At 40.1% G+C, this 17,119-nt stretch overlaps 1 long non-coding RNA gene across 1 annotated transcript; it reads right to left on the reverse strand.

Annotated features, from left to right (window-relative positions):
* Positions 1 to 13,149: 13,149 nt before the first annotated feature.
* Positions 13,150 to 17,118, reverse strand: LOC127535794 (uncharacterized). Its single transcript, XR_007944678.1, has 2 exons — positions 15,703 to 17,118; positions 13,150 to 15,454 (listed from the first exon to the last, which is right to left on the reverse strand). It is a non-coding gene; the product is annotated as an uncharacterized LOC127535794 (long non-coding RNA).
* Between the last annotated feature and the right edge of the window lies 1 nt (position 17,119).

The raw sequence follows: 17,119 nt of genomic DNA on the forward strand, positions 1-17,119 counted from the left end.
AGACCAAAGTAGAACTTTGACTTTATTACTTCAGGTACCTTTTTGTTGTTAATACTTAAAATATTATATGAATAAAGGATCTGAATGATTCTTCCACCACTACATATAATCCATTAAAGCAATATTTTAGTGTTTTTAAACCCGGGTCCCATCCATCCATTCTCTATACACCGCTTTACTGTCGTTAGGGTCGTGTGGGGTGCTGGAGCCTATCCCAGCTGACTCGGGCGAAGGCAGGGGACACCCTGGACAGGTCACCAGTCTGTCGCAGGGCTACATATACAGACAAACAATCATACTCACATTCACACCTACGGGCAATTTAGAGTAACCAATTAACCTCAGCATACTGAGGTTAAGCCGGGCACTCCGGCTTCCTCCCACAGTCTCTGTGGGAGGAAGCCGGAGTGCCCGGAGAAAACCCACACATGCACAGGGAGAACATGCAAACTCCATGCAGAAAGATCCCAGGCCCAGGCTGGGATTTGAACCAGGGATCTTCTTGCTGCGAGGTGAAAGTGCTAACCACTATTCCACTGTGCAGCCCCACCCGGGTCCCATTCTTATAATCGTTGTGAATTGTGGTCATTCTAACTGTGGGCCAAGTTACCCTTGCACTCACCACCTCCTTTACAGAGATGAATTTCAATGCAAAATAAGGGGAAAAAAAGTATTTTGGAGCATTATGAAAGAAAGAATCTCTAGCAAATCCACCTAAATTATTATTAGATGACCAGCTCACTTCAGCCCAACTGGGCTTTTTCTTTTCTTTTTGTTTTAGATGTCTGGCATGCAACTTTATTGTTTACTTCATTGTTCATCCATCCATCCATTCTCTATACACCGCTTTATCCTCACTAGGGTTGCGGGGGGGCCTGGAGCCTATCTTATCCCAGCTGACTCAGGCGAAGGCAGGGGACACCCTGGACAGGACGCCAGTCTGTCGCAGGGCTACATATATAGACGTTTACTTCATTGTTGTATTTATTTATTGTTTGTGTCCTGTAGTAGCTTCAGTAGAGTCATTTTTGGACACAGTAGAACACAGAAAAAACTCTCAAACACTACCTGCTCCTCACCAAACAACAGACAGACACCTTTAGGGACTAGCTGGTGGATAAAGTGGATCATTTGACAGCTAAAGAGCCAATTATTCTTTCAAGGGCTGGTGAAGCGCAAAGTGGAGCTAAAGGAGAGTAAGTAATCGACTTATATTTGAAATGTGGTCAGGGACAGTACTCCGTGTGACTGCTGATGTTGCTCTGTTTCTGCTGGATGGTTTTCTTTCATTTAGAAGGTGATGATATGCCAATGCTGCAATCACAGCTTGTTTCTGCAATTATTGGTGATTATGTGTAAACAATTAACACAGAAAACTTCTCATCCAGTTTATAGAGCAGACACAATTTAAAGTTTAAAAATGCAACACATTTTTTCAAGAATAAATGGTTGTATTACTCCATCGGCAGTCACTAATTCAACATCCTGCTGCTAAGATGGAGCTCATGCACTTTGTTCATGCTTCTTCAGTTGTGATGGAAAACTGCTACGAGGTTAATGACCTTCAACTCAAGCACATACCAACTAAACCACAGCTGTGTTGGAGATAGTTTTTAAATACAATAAAGGCAGCAGGGAATTCGTTTTTCCTAGTGTTGTCATGAGGAAAAAAACTGTTTTACACATGGACAGCTTTTCTTTCTCAACAGGGGTCCTGCTTTGACCTCGGTGAGTTCGGGTTATGGTCTTATCAGCAGAAAGTTCTTGCTGCTTTCAAAGACCCTTTTCAATATGTCCAGGCTAACCAAACAGATCCAGAAAAAGTCTCTTCCTGTACCCAAAAAAAATCCATATATGTTTTCTTTACAGGAAAGACCCTCTACAGATTCCACAATTTAATTTTAATGTTCACAGATCGCCCACAGCATTAAAACCACCTGTCGGGCCATGAACCGAGCTGCTCTGGGACTGTCCTGGAGGTTTTTGGCACCGGCACGTCGGCAGCAGGTCCTTTGCATCCTGTGGGTGGCAGGGTGGGGCCTTTGCGGATCAGCCTTGTTCCGCCACATCCTTCAGATGCTCGATCAGAGTGAGATCTGGTGAATTAGGAAGCCGAGCCAGCAGTTTAGGCTGTTTGCAGTGTACTGAGAAGTTTCTGTGGTGTGGCAGGGCTGTGTGTGATCCTGGGGGAGGCTACTGGAGCAACGGAGGGACACTGACATGGATGAGCTTGGTATGTTTCAAAGTAACATCCACATGAATGCTGGACTCAAGGTTAAACAGCAGAACAATGTAATCAGTTAATCAGTTTTATAGTCTTGACCAGTCGATGGTTTTAATGTTGTACCTGCTTCGTGTATGTATCCATATTAAATATACACAAAAGTTTCCAATTATCAGACTTTTCACAGCTCAAAAAAAAAAAGGGTCACAAGAACAGAAAACTGTGTGATGAGCACAATGAACCTGGACCTGAGAGAGGACGACATGTTCCTTCTATTCCATGAACAAAATCGAATTGAACAGACAGCTCCAGTAGGTCATTGCCTGTGTCCAGAGAAGCAGTTGTTGCATTCGTTTGCTGTGGCTGTTTACTGGCTTTCACAGCAGATTCTGAGAAACCGCGGCCATTGACGCTGTCAGACTCACCATCACTTCACCCAAACTCAATAGGCTGTCTTTAAGGCTTCGGAGCTGAGGTGATGTGACCTCAGCTTTGTGTATCTTTGACTCGACAAACAGAAATGGATCTATTCTCTTGGTTAAACAAGAAACATGTCACAGCAGCTGATGTGATGTGTAAAAACTGTCTACTCTGCCAGTTCATGACCATTTTTGTGCTTTTTGTGAATGTCACAAAACTTGGTGGAGCAGAAATTTGGACTTTTCCTCCTGGGTAAAATAGCTGTTAATGAAAGGTCGATATGAAGAACATTGCCAAACTATCTGCATGGATAATTCACACCGCTCTTCATAATGGATGAATAATGTGTAACTGCCCATGGCTAAGACTCATCATCAGTCACATGAAACAGAATAACACGTTAGGAAACAAATCAATTAGAAAACATGTCAATAAATTGTTAAAAGACTGTTATCAAATCCAAAAACAGGCAATAGCCCAAGTTTAGCCAAATCCATGAGAAACATTAGAGAAGACAGATGACTAAATGTTTTGGCTCAGTTTGTAGTACATCTAGTACATTCCAAATCACAACAAATATCCTAAGAGAGACGAGAAAAACATGTCATCTGACATTGAAGAAAAAGTGCATTTTTTCATTCTGATTATCAAAGTCCAACAATTTAACAATATTATACATGAATGCACAATACTGGATTCAAATTCATTTGATCCCAGTTTTTCCAGTCATTAAGCGTCTTAAGTCTCCCCTGCAGTGGAGTTAACAGTTATAGCAGAAATGGAAATAGCAGACATGGAAAATGCAATGCTTTTTAAAAGGTACACATTAAGTGGGAAAATTTATTACTTTTCATTGTGAAGCCTTTATCAGCCGGAATTAATGATGTGTCAATGTCTTTGTGTGTCCCTACTATTCCAACACGGTCTCACGGGGATTCGTTCAGTGATGTGTTATGAAACTGAAAGTGTCGGGAAGTTTACAGCCATGTGCTTGTAGCTCTAAGAGGCTGCACACTCATCTGCTTCTTAACACTAGAGACCAACAGCAGCATGCAAACATCTCACAACGAAAATGATTATTTTATTGTGATGACATTTGCTTATGAGCTCTTACTATAAAAACACAAAGGATAAGAATGCCCTCAGTTATAAAGGCATTTGTCCAAATAAATGGACATGTTGAAAGCTTTGATTGGTGAGGACACTATATGAAATTTCAGATGGAAAGAGGAGTCACTGTGATTAATCCTCTTGGGACGATGACTGCCTTTACAATGTTTCATGGCAAACCATCCAAGCGTATTTAAGATTTTTCAGTCTGTGTTGGACTAACTGATTAACGGGCTTTGTCATTCTTAGAGCCATGAGAATAGTTTCCACTCCTAATTTTCATATTATGCAATGATCAGTTCCCTGACACCAGCAGGATAATACACCCTGTCTCAATGCAAAAACAGTTGAGGCCTGGCTTGAGGAACATAACCAAGAGCTCAAGTCAGTGACTTGGTTTCAAACTCCCCAAACCCTGATAGAATCAAGCATCTGTGGGATGCACCAGAACAAGTCAGATCCATGGAGGTTCCACCTTGCAACCTACAGGACCCAAATGATCCACAAACGGTCCACAACTATTTTGTTTGTAGAACTAAATTTGAAGATCTGCATTTGCCCTAGCAGCTTTAACAAAAGACTATATGTGCACAGTGCAGCTTTGTAGTTCAGGCAAATGCAGGCCGACCAGACAGCTTTTTTTGTCATTAAGGTCTGCTGACGACTAACAAAGACGGGTGGATTGGTCAGTTGGTCGGTAAGTAGGTAGGGACAGACGGACGGATAGACTGATAGATAGGCTCTAAGTAAAAGCATGCAATGAAATTGAAAGTGAAACTCCATACGGTACCACAACAAAACACACACACACACACACACAGCACTGACAGAAACATCCTTAAACAAATGTATCAAAGACGAAGGCTAGCTGGCTAAAAGCAGGTTATTGCACAGTTAATGTGAGAGGGAATTTAAAGTGCAAACTGCTATGGGGAAGAAACTGGCACTAAATCGGGATGTGCGTGTTTTTGGAGACCCATAGCATCTGCCTGATGGTAACAGTTTAAACAAGTGGTGAGTAGGGTGTGTGGTGTCTTTGGTGATGTGTGCAGCTCTGATAGTGTGAGCTGGCGATGTCATCTCGGGAGGCCAGGGGGAGGCCGGTGATTTTTTTGTGCAGTCTTGATGTTGGGGTTTTTTTTTGTCTGAGGCTGTGCACCCAGCGAATCCCACTGTGATGCCATCAGTCAGGATGCTTTAAATAGCAGCTCAATAAAAGTCCAGCAGCAGTTCACTCTTTAAGTTGTTTTTCCAGAGTATTCTCAGGAAGTGCAAGCGCTGCTGTTTCTTTTTACCAACGTATGTCGGCATTGTTCATTTATGATCAGGTATGGTTCACTGACTTAAGATGGCATCCCCTAAATGTGAATGTCAGCGGTAAATGAAAAAAGAGTACAGTGCACAGAAAGCGCCCCGCGGCATTTAAGCAGCCTCTGTGAGCAATTCAGGCAATAAACACCCTCGGTGTTTTATAGCACCGTACTCTGGTATCGATTTCACAGGTTTTAAGCACATGCTGAAAGCAATTGAGCCTCGTTACAGAAGTTCCTTCTTATCTACATTTCAGAGACTCATAGCATCCCAGTATAAACAAACACAAGCTACAGTTGTTCACAACTTATTAACTTCAACATCTGCTGTCAGATGCAGTGCAGTACAGTTCAAGTGCACTTTATTTTCTAAATGATGCACCTTAATGGATATTTATGTTATTAATTTAATTATTTGGGAGAATACACATAAAACACAGCCATAGTCTGTTTGGTAAACTAGTGCTTAATCAAAAAATAAACTAAAAAATAGTTAAATATTTTCTATATCGTGTTTTGACTGTAACATCAAGACAACATATGTGTTGAACCGTGACTTCCTTTTACCTTTACATCCTTTCTTACTGTTTGTCTTTGCCTTTCTCTGCATCTCCCAACCTCATGTTTAGTCGTACTAACTCATCTAAACATGACAAGCTGGACAACATAAACCGCTCCTTGAAATATTGTGAGTGCATAATTGTAAATGAGTTGCTTTTACTGACAGTAATTCATTTCACTCTGACAGCTCAGAGCCAAGTCTAGATTTTGTTTGCAACACAACATTGATTCACATACAGAGATGTGCTTATCATTCACAAATCGATTCCCAAAAGCTTCACTTCTTGCCCTGTTGCTTCCCTTGATTGGCTGAGACACAGGCTGAGGCCGGATTTAAGCCCCAGTGTTGAATTTCACTGTATTTGTCACAGTAAAGATCCAGATTTGTTATAACTTTGATTCTAATCGCATCAGTTAAAGATTTGGTGTCAGAAAAAGAGGAACAAAGAAACCTGAAACACTATAATTTGTCTGATTGCTTCTTATTCTCATGTCAGTTTTTGCTTGTCAGCTCCATTTGTTCCACAAAGTTCCTTAGACAAAAAAGTCCACTGCACATTCACAGGCTTACATTTACATTCTACACACTCTTTAATCACAACCTGTTCAGAAGTGACAGTCTTTAATTATAATGATGCAAAGATGCACACAAAACCTATACACACTCTTTTGAAATTTTTGGCAAGACATCCCCCCTCAAGCTTGAAGTGCTAGTCACACACTTTTACAGTGCTGGTACTCAAATGCAATGATGATGTGCAACTCGGAGGCTTTTTGTTGAGAAAATTACTACGATATATATTTTTTTAGATGATGGAGGGCCTGAGGTTGGCAGTAACACACAGTTTAATAGAGCCAATTACCATGTCTTTGCAGAGCTAATGACTTGTCAGTGGAGGTGAAATCTCATATTTCCAGACCAGAAACCTCTTTTATGGGGGAATAAGATGCAATTTCATTTACATGCCATAAACCAATCACCTGAAGGCATCTCTCATCTGAGACCACAGCAAAGGATCACTGGAATTTTGTCCAGAAAACATGCAGATGTCAGTTTCATAAGGTCCCAAAGACGTTGTGGTGGATTAAAGACCTCATCATCATGATCCTGCAGAGGAAACTTTGAAGGCATAACAAGTCTTACCCTTCTCACAAAACCTCAGAGGCAATCATCTAATGGTTGGGGCTCACCGCACTGCCAAAGTGTCCACTCAGCAGCACTCTGTATGTATAGTCTGGGCTCCTGCCAGGCCACCTCCAGCCTTAAGCACCATCAGCCAAAAAAATTCCTCTGATGAACGCACCTTCCAGCAACCCAAGTACAGTCCGGTCCATCAGCGTCAAACACACAGCCTTTTGCCCTGGTCCTGTTTCTGGCTTTGTCAAACAACTTGTGCTAACACACTGCTTTTGCAGCAATGAGCACTTTTTGTTGGTGTCAGCCAGAAACTATACTAGGGCTTTATCAAATTTAAGTGATTTGTTCCTACCTTCACCGTTCCTGATTCCATTTTTTTCAAATATAAATAGTGCTTTAGAAAATGCTAGTGCTGCAGTTTTGCCACTGAGGGTGGAAATCATCTCTTTGCCAGCTGTTCATTTCCAGCTGGATGGATGTCATATCGACGTGTAGCAATAAATGCTCTGTTGCATGGTGTGTATAAGGTATAGGTGGCAATTGTAACTGTGTAGACAGGTATGATAGCTTATCCTGGATGACCAGTAATGCCAAGAGAGAAAGACAGATGCATAGAGAGGTGGGCGCAGACAAAGTGAATGAGAGGCTGAGCTAAAAGATAGTGTTTCAAGGCGTCGTCTACCAGATAAACTCAATCATGCACCGGCCTCTTTACAAGCAACAGAAAAGCCATTCATCTGCTCCTTTGTGCAGCCAAAACTGTTTGGTCTCTCCTTACATACAGGCAGCTTAAAAGTACTTATGAAATCCATTTTAGCCTCTTTTCATTAATCTTTGCTGACTGATGCTTGCTGCTGAGCTGTCTCAAAGCTGTGATGTAACCACCAGGGTTAAATTATTGTACGGCTCCAATCCAAGATCCACAAGAACCAGAGTCATTTTCAAATAGCTTAAAGTTGTCCAATTCACATTAAGAAAAAAATAATGAAGCAATCTGATCAGACAGATAAACGTTATTGTGTCAACAGTTCTGCTAGAGTCGGTTTTAAAATTTATTGCCACGCATAAGCATTGTATTTGCAGAGGACGTTCACATTAGAGGGTAATCAGTGTAACAATAGACCGAAACCACTTGTAATATTTGGACAAACTGCACCAGACACAGATATACATATTCCATATAATGACTATTACATTGGTAAAGGAAAATGACGAAGGCTGACGTGCACAGAAGCTACACCTCCCTCTGTGGTTCAGAGCAGTTAATGTTAAAAACATTTAGTTGAACGTACATTCAGTTTGCTTACTGTTTCCCTGAAAACAATTCATCATTATGAAAAAAAAATATTGCTGAAAAGACGATAATCTCACTCTGGTGTTTAAAACCAAATCATTTTTTATCTTTAATCCTTTTCCTGCAGCCTTTAACTCCACTGTGATGCAGCTGATGGGACCCAGAAATTGGATAAGGAGTACAAAATGTAAGAAAATTGTCTGGATGCTGTTCAGATAAATTCCAATATGACATGGATAGGGGAGCTGGGAAGGCGATGTGCAATGCACACATTGTAAAGCCCATTAAATTATACTGTAGCTCGTCACGGCTGCGTACATAATATCCACCGTCTCTGCAGGTATTTCCATTTGCAGCAGAAAGCATTTGCAAAGCTGTATGAGTAGAGCTGCATTCATGAAACATTAGCAAACCACTAATATCAGCAGTCTGATTTATTGGGAGCAGGAGGAAATGGTTGCTTTTCATCTCCTCTTCATTTCAGCTGAAAAACTCTGGGTTTCTTCCACTGCAGTTTAGCATTGCAGTAAACTGTCCAATGCAATGGACTGTTAGAAGGAATCCATTTTGCAGCTGCTAGTTGGAGAAAACATCATTTAAGGTTGTTAAACTTTTTTGCTTAATGCAAAAGAACACAAGAAATTGAGGCTGATTTGGTGAATGGTCATGCTTTTTTTAAATAGTTTTCAGCGTTGTTGCATTATTATCCTTCACTGTCTGTCACATTAAGTCCCAGCAAAGTTCCAAAGGACAGTTTAAGTTGTTTCCTATTTCAAGTGACAATCATAGGGGACTTGGACAGATATGTAGATTTCTTGTCCAAAATATGTCATGTTATCTCGAATGAGAAGCATTCAGCAGCAGCCCCAGATGTCTGTTTCCAAGGAAACAAAAATACTAACACAGTTTCTGCTGGCCTCAGCCTGGCTTCTACAGTAATCTGCCACAGCATTAAAACCACCAGCCTACTACTGTCAGAACGGCTCTGACTCCTCAGGGAATGAACACAGAACCAGTGGCAGTGGATTATTTGGGTGTTGCAGGGAGGGGTATCTGTGGATCTGGCTTGTTCTGGCATAATCAGACTGGTGTCTATAGAGCTAGGAGGCTGGACTCTTTGTTCTGTTCCTTGAGTTTCTTTTGGGAAGTTTGGTGGAACACAATGTCTTACTGGAGGAGGCTGCTGTCAAAGGTGGTTTGCTGGATCTGCAACAACATTTACAATGGTGGAAAAAAGTTTTCAGACACCCCATGCATTTGTGAACTATTGCATTAAAAATCACTCTAAGGTCTTCAAGCGCAATTTCTTTAAGTCCAGTCCCAGCCGAAATACTAAACAAATCCTAAAAAAGTCATGAAAAACTTAAGATTGATTGATTCACCAATTTTGGTACCAGTGATCCACTAATGAAGGTCATGCTTTTTATTAAAAGGCACAGTTTTTGGTGTCGTCCTTCATGTCTATGTAAAGCCGGCACATGTGAAAGTTCTTCAGAGACAAAAATGGATAAAACAGGGAACCTAATGCAGCAAACACGTCTGAAGATACAGATCTCCAGCCAGGAAGAGTAAAGTTGCCACCAGATAGCCAGGACATGAAGATGCTGTCCTTCAGCACTTGGATACACTCTACAGAAATACAGATGAACCAACAGCTTGGAAGAAAAACAAGATCTGAGAACAAGATCTGGGCGTCCAAGGGTTTCTTCAGCAAGAAATGACCACATCCTGATCTGCAGTGAAAATCGCCAAGTAACATCACAGGAGCTTCAGCAGCAATGACCAAACCAAACTGGTGTCCAGTGTTCCACCCACACTGTACATGGCCAACTTCTAGATCACGACTTAAGGTCCCACAAGGCGATCAAGAAGCTCCCGATCAAGGAGAGACGGAGGTTAGCCCGGCGTCATTGAGCCCAAACACACAAGAACTGGACAGCCAGGAATCGGAAGAAGATTCTGTGATCAAATGAGTTCAGTTTCCAGCTTTATTTTCCTCCTACTAATGTGAGGGTATGTAGAAGGCCAGGTGAAGCATTATCTCCAGCATTTACAGTACCTACTGTCAAAGCATGGTGGAGGCAGTGTCATGGTTTGGGGATGCATGAGTGCTGCTGGTGTTGGTCATCTCACATTGAACTCTTCCGAGTATTGGGCCATTCTCCAAACCCATATGCTCACTTCTGCACGTGCTCTGTTCTGTCGAGGTCAAAAACTGGATGTTTCAGCAAGAAAATGCCCCTTGAACACATCCAGGTCCAGTAGAACTGCAGGAATAATATCAGTACCGAGGTCTTAGAGTGCGCAGCTCAGTGCTCGGTCTTGAGCTCCACTGAAAATCTGTGGTGGATTATCAAAAAGTCTGTTTCAAAGTGTAAACCAAAAACGTATAAGAATTAAAAGCAGTAATTCTAGAAGAATGAGACAAGAGTAGCCATCGACAGTTAGAAAGGCTCGTGGGGAACATGTCAGCCAGGAGGAGAGCTCTACTGCTTGTTAATGACAGGACTACTAAATATTAATTTAATGATGTGATGGTTTATTCATTTTTTGCTCAATTTTGAACACATTCTCTGTTATTTCATTTTGATATCGACAATGTTGAGAACTGACACACTGAAACTGTCAAGAATTTAGTGTTTTTAGTTTTTGTTTTAAACGATAAAAAATATCATTTGTATTTTTTTGTATCCGTCTAATGCAGTCATCATTTGAAACACAAAAAAGATTTTTCCACAAATATTTCATGATAACATTTGAGATTGTATAAAATTGTAAGCGCGTTCGAAAACTTTTTTCCAGCACTGTAGGTGGGTGGTATATCTCCTTGTAACAGCCACATTAACAGAAGGATCCAACGTTTTCAAGCAAGATGATCCATTTCACTCACTTCACCCATCATTGGTTTTAGTTTTATGGTTGATTGGTGTCTGTTGTGGTTCCTGGGAAATGTGCCACCAGGTGTTTCTTCCGGTCATATCTATCAGCCGAGCACCAAATCCTCTGCTGCTTTGATGAAAGCCAGACGGGACATCCTTGTTTTTCTGAAGGAGTCGAGGTGTTAAAAGAGAATATTATTTCTCATTCTGATACATATGAAAAGCTTTTTTTCCCCAGTAAATGGAAGGTATCAGCTGTGGGACCAAAATAATGAGCTGAAAAATACTCAAAAACATCATAAAACAGAGGGGAACTTCAGAACTTCACAGCAGGAAACCGTTTTCACAATACATTTCATCATTTGCTCCTAAAGTATTGATTAGTTCAACTGCAAGGGTCGTTGCTTTTCATAACAGAAGCATTTTCACTTCCACGGTCTTATATGTTCATTAGTAGCGAATACCAACCACAGCAAAGCCTGTAGACATCCAAATAAGGTATGTCATGTTTCATTAAATGAACCACAGTCATCCAAGTGGAGGATATTTTCCTCAACCAGCAGCTCAGTCTGATGGATCACTTTGGCCCCGGTGATTTAAGGAGACAGACATTAGTATGATGCCTACTGAGTGTGCTAATTAATCTGTTTTGTTGATTCTTTTCCTTTGTGCTTTTCTCATTTTCTCCCCTGCATGCTCTTTCTACTCAGCGCTAGATACAATATGAATTAAAAACTGCCAGATCTTATTATTACGAGACCTTGACAACCAGAAGCTAGACAATGCTCGTGATAAGTGACACACTTTCACTTTCGAGACTCTCTGGTGTTCAGGATTTTTGTTTTCAAGCTGAAGCTACACACAGATGAAAATTACAATTCTGTAAATTTACTCATGAAACCTGTGTCACTAAGTATGTATTTTTATAGCATTTTATTAACAGTGATACAGGGAGTGAGCAAAAGCTTATTTTTAAGATTGCTGAAGAAAAATGTGTTCCCTAAAATAACTGCAGGGGTATTCATAGAAGGTATTTTTACAGACATGAGTCTAAATGTGTTGAAATAAAACTTCCTGTCAGTGTGACACATCATGATGGAAAGTATTCTGTTGATCATTGCTTTGGTGGACAGAAGTTCTCGGAAAGACATTTGTTTGGAGAAAACGGCAACAGATCTGGAAGAGTTAATCACATCCTCTATCTTTGTATCTTGGCTCCTTGAGTCTATTTTTCCAAAATCACATTACTAGTACCCAAAAAAAAAAAAACTGTTATACAACAAAAAGTATTTTCTGGGTCTCTGCACATTACACAATATCAGCCATATATGGTGCGGGAGAGACGACACGACAAACCACTGAAGCCCACTCATCCAGGTGGGCTGCTATAGATTGAGTCTGTGTGGGCTTCACTGCCAGCTGGCATCTATCGACGGGATAAAAGCAAGTATACAAGGAGTTTTTCCCTAAAATAAAAAACAACTTTGTTACATAAACGCAGACTTCTTTCTAATAATTTGCCATGTAGCTCAGCAGCTCTCTGTTCATGTCCAGTTCCACAGAAAAGAATGTCAAAAATGTAATTCTCTGCACTCAATCCGATAAAAAGTCACCCTCTTATAATACAGAAATTACAGAAACACAACTACTTTTCAAAGCATTGATAGTGCTGTCAAATGATTCAAATAGTTAATCGGACTAATCACAGGGCGCTGTGGATTAATTTAGATTAATTACATTTAAAAATAGTTGCTTTTTAATCTATAATTGCGTTTCATTTTGCACGCGCAAACAGACTGAAGAAAGAAGGGAGTATATATGCACTTAGGTGTGTTTTAAACGCCTTTAAAAGTTCATGTTAGAATCCCTGACTAACACTTCGCATTCATGTGGTACTTTAAGCTGGAAGTGCTTCAATGAAAAGAAAACTCCGTCCTGCAGAGTGGCATGTTACTGTATGTCAGTCGACTGTTCCGTCTTGGGGTTTTTTTTGCATTCAAATTTCCCACCAAGAGGGCCAACGTCCTGTTTATAAGAGCCTGACCGATATGGAGATTTTTAAGGCCGATTCCAATATGTGGCAGAAAAAAATTCTGATAAACAATTAATCAGCCAATTAATTTAAAAATATATAATAAACAAAAACATTTCTTTGTTGGTCTCTAAACGCTTACAACAACAAAGATATGAATTACAGGCAGAACATTTTACTCTTTTACAATACTTTGTCCTTTATTTGTTTAACTTTACAACAGAGAGGAATTTTCAAGTACAAAAACATGCAACAAAACATTGAATCTCTGGGAAAATACATAACCTTAAAAAAGAGTCAATCTATCAATGAGCTATGAAACACATCTTATCTTGTACTTCTTGTTGCTGCATATTAGAGTTTTATACGTATATATGCTGTATAAGCAACATAATGAGTCAAGTTACTGGTAAAACATTACTTACACAGACCTCTGCTGCCCTTTCATGTTAAATCACATTTTCTCTAATCCATTATTATCTTTGCCATGAAGTCAGGACTTATATGAACCAAAATGAAAACCAGAGACGGTTTTTCTCAGATGTCAAAACATGTCGTCTTTGACACAGTCACATTTTAAATATATAATGGTCACAAAAAGTCCGACACTAATGTTACTCCATAACAACACGCAGTGAGTTGCTGTTGCAGCCTGCATCACTGTGTTGTAGTATTTTCTGACAAAGTAAAACTAAGAGAGACGTCATAACGGTTGCTGAAGACAGACAGTAATGTTCATCATTTGAACTGAATAAATCTCCTCCCCTCTGCGTTCACATCACTCCTCCTTAAATGCGTCTCAAAACGCTGCTGACGTAGTGATGAACAATCGTTCTGAACTCTCAAATATGTTGTACATTTACATTATTTCTGCAGTTGCTTACTGGCTTTTAAGCTGCGAGCTAACGGTATGCAAGGTTGGCATAACTACAGCGATGTTGTTACATAAACAAACAGGGAGAAATTTAAGCTATAGTTCGCACAACTTTAGCAATGCAACGTGAATGAAAAGCATGACCAACACGCTCACCATGACACATGACAAAGAGAGCTAAACTGAAACGGGAGACATGTTGAGTATCTTGCTACAGTGTTCTGCTATAAAAACATCCTGGCATTCATGTGGTTGTTATTTTGTCACATAACACCAATCTAAACACTGTTTCAGACCTCGCAAGAACTAGATCAGTAGGATGGGACAGCAAACCCATTCTACAACCCACAGCACCCAAAGGATCCTCTGACATCCTGGTGACACAACAGGACATTTTTAGGTCACTGCACTGCTCCTGTAATGATCAAAAACATTGTTTCACCTACTAAAGTGCATAATACAGAACACATGGTGTCAATAGGCTGAGCTTCACTATAATCACTTCCCATCGGTTTGAGCAGCACAAGGTTATAGCCAGACTCTGACCTTTCACCTGTTAATCCTCCACAGCAGGGAAATTCTTAAACTAAGATGGATAAAACCTGATACTTTCATACAGAGCATCTGGACACTGGCCAGAAGTTAAATGAGCTATTGTTTGATGCCATGATGGGACACGTCAGGACACACAAGACTTATGCTTGACACGCAATCCCAAAAATAACTTACAGAAACAAAATAAGGAGGCATTCATCTTTGACATTACAAAACAAAATCCTCCAAACGTGGGAATGTCTTTATCTACGGTCTCGACAAAACCTCTTCCTTAAGTTTGATTAATGTTAAATTGATTAAAATGATGAAAAATTGCTGCACAGCACCAGAAGCCACGTCTTTAAAAAGAAATCAAATAGTTTCATGTCTTAAAGGAATGCGGTTCAAGATTGATATATTTTGTTCCTGCCAGGGAGAAATGTTGATCCTCTTGAACTTAAGGCAAATCCCCACCACAGACGCACACGGGAAGATGGAGGATGCTCCTGCTGAAGTTAAATTTCCAGCAAAAAGAAAAACTTTCCTCTCACTCTGAGCACTTGGCAGCGCACTGAGCAGTAGCAGCAGCTTTTATGTTATTTGAAAGCTCGCCGTATTCAATCAAGTGAAATGGGCAGTGAAGCGCACTTTATCCCGGCACTAAAGTTCCAGTCGTAGATATGAACTGAGATAATTCCAGGTGATTCGTCTTTAAAAGAAGGATGCTCGTAAATAACCGAGCACTCTGGTGCCTGCTGAAGGACTGAGAGACTGAGTGAACGTCTTAATTCCTGACGCTCTCTGAAAGAATACAGCCCCTCACTGTGAAAAATTAGGAATGTCTTGATTTGAGGGTCTTACTGAGCCTCAGAGAACAGAAAAGGCACCTACATGAATCCTATCCTTTCATTTGTTTGGCTAGAGTGATTCACTTCACTCAGATGTTCACTTTTAAGAGGCTTTTGCTGACCTTCAAAGAAAGATGAGACCAAAGTTGTTTAACTAGTCAGCAAAAATGTGCTGGAGAATGAACGCCGTCTTCTGTTAGCAGCTCCATGCGGATGACCGACTTTTCTCACTGTTAATAAATAATAATAATCTTTATTTATAGAGCCCTTTTCAAAATCAATGCTTCACAAAGCAGCATGAAATAATCAGGATTTAAGAGACAGATGAATACAGTGAGATAAGAAAAGCAACAATGTAGAAATAGTAAACTGAAAGAAGAGAAAGACAGTTGGAAAGGAATGAAATAAAACAAGTATGATTCTCCGATCAAAGTGTGCTATAAGAAGCAGTTTAAATGATGTCACTGACTCAACCAACCTGATTCTCTGAAAATGATGCAAGCTTGCAGTCATAACAAAAAAGATGCAGACGCTTCTTGGTGTTCAAATCCTGAGGGGAAAAAAAACATTTTAAGAAGAGTACATCAATACAAACTGCACTACAAAAATTAAATGAAAACAAGAAGGAAACATACAGAGAAGTGTGCTAAAATTCACACTTTCTATCCCTTTTCAGAGACTTTTTTGTCTAATTTATTTCAAAATTTGATCATGACATGAGCCAACCATTTCTCCTTAGAACAGAGAAAATAAATGTCACTGTGACCTTTTTTGACTGAAAAGCAATTTTGCTCTTTGGAACTGTGTCCTATAAACCCATTAAACGCTTCTACTTCCCCCGTTTGCTCTTTGTTAGGTTTTTCTTTGACTTTCTAAGGAGATGGATGCTGTTAAGTCTTCTGAATATGCAAGAGGTGGAAGCCGCAATTTTACAGTTGCGAAGAACCCGTTAATGTTCAGTTTTATGGTAATGCCACTTCTATTAGTTACATCATCAACCATAATGAAATGCATCTTCAAAACAACACATTTTTCAACAGAATTTGTGGAGAATGTGTTTCTCCAGCTCTGCACACCATTACAAGATTTCTTTTATGGAAAGGTTTCATACTTTTACATGAACAGCAGAGAGTTCATCCTGTCAGTGAACACACACACAAAAAAGCTGATTTGAAGTAAATCATCCTCAGACATCAGCAAGTTCTCATAAAGGACAACATAAAGCCAGGAAGCTTCCTTGGAAAAAAGCAAAGAAACAGTGAGGATTAAGTGAACATCATGTTTCCAATAAACAAATGAATCATCTGCTTTAAAGTTTCTGAAGTGCAGAAACCCTCTGCTGAGCATTTGATCGTAAAGGCTGGGGCTTAAGTCTCTGTCAGGTTTTCAGAGAACACCTACAAACTCAGTGGTCTTCCATCAGTGTTGCATCAGATGTATTAAAAAGCTCTTGAAGAAGAATAATCTCAGTTTTAGGAATGTGCTTGTGTCCGACCGGGACCCATTTAATCAGTCGCTTCTGGCTATCTGAGCTCAAATCCAAAATGAGATTACTTTGAGGAACTCCTACATTTGACCAAAATAGGAATCTGATTCAGGAGAAATGAGAGGATTGTATGTGGTTTGTTATCTACTTTTAATCAAGTTGACCTTTCAGGCTTAACCTTTAAAGCTGACTGCCTGGACATCTTCATCTTATTTTCAGGGTTAATTAGACTTGTGGCTCAGCAATGCTTGATTCTATATTATGTTTTTTCTTACTCTCCAGTGGTTTTGACGCATGTTGCAGACTGGCAAACAAGGAAATAACTGGAATAAGGTTATGGTGGCTGGGGCACAGAACTTGTAATTGTCCGGCCAAGAGCCCTCCCCCTGCGAAGAAAAACAAATACAAG

This window comes from Acanthochromis polyacanthus, chromosome 10, assembly GCF_021347895.1.
Source record: "Acanthochromis polyacanthus isolate Apoly-LR-REF ecotype Palm Island chromosome 10, KAUST_Apoly_ChrSc, whole genome shotgun sequence".
NCBI classification, from domain to species: Eukaryota; Metazoa; Chordata; class Actinopteri; family Pomacentridae; genus Acanthochromis; species Acanthochromis polyacanthus.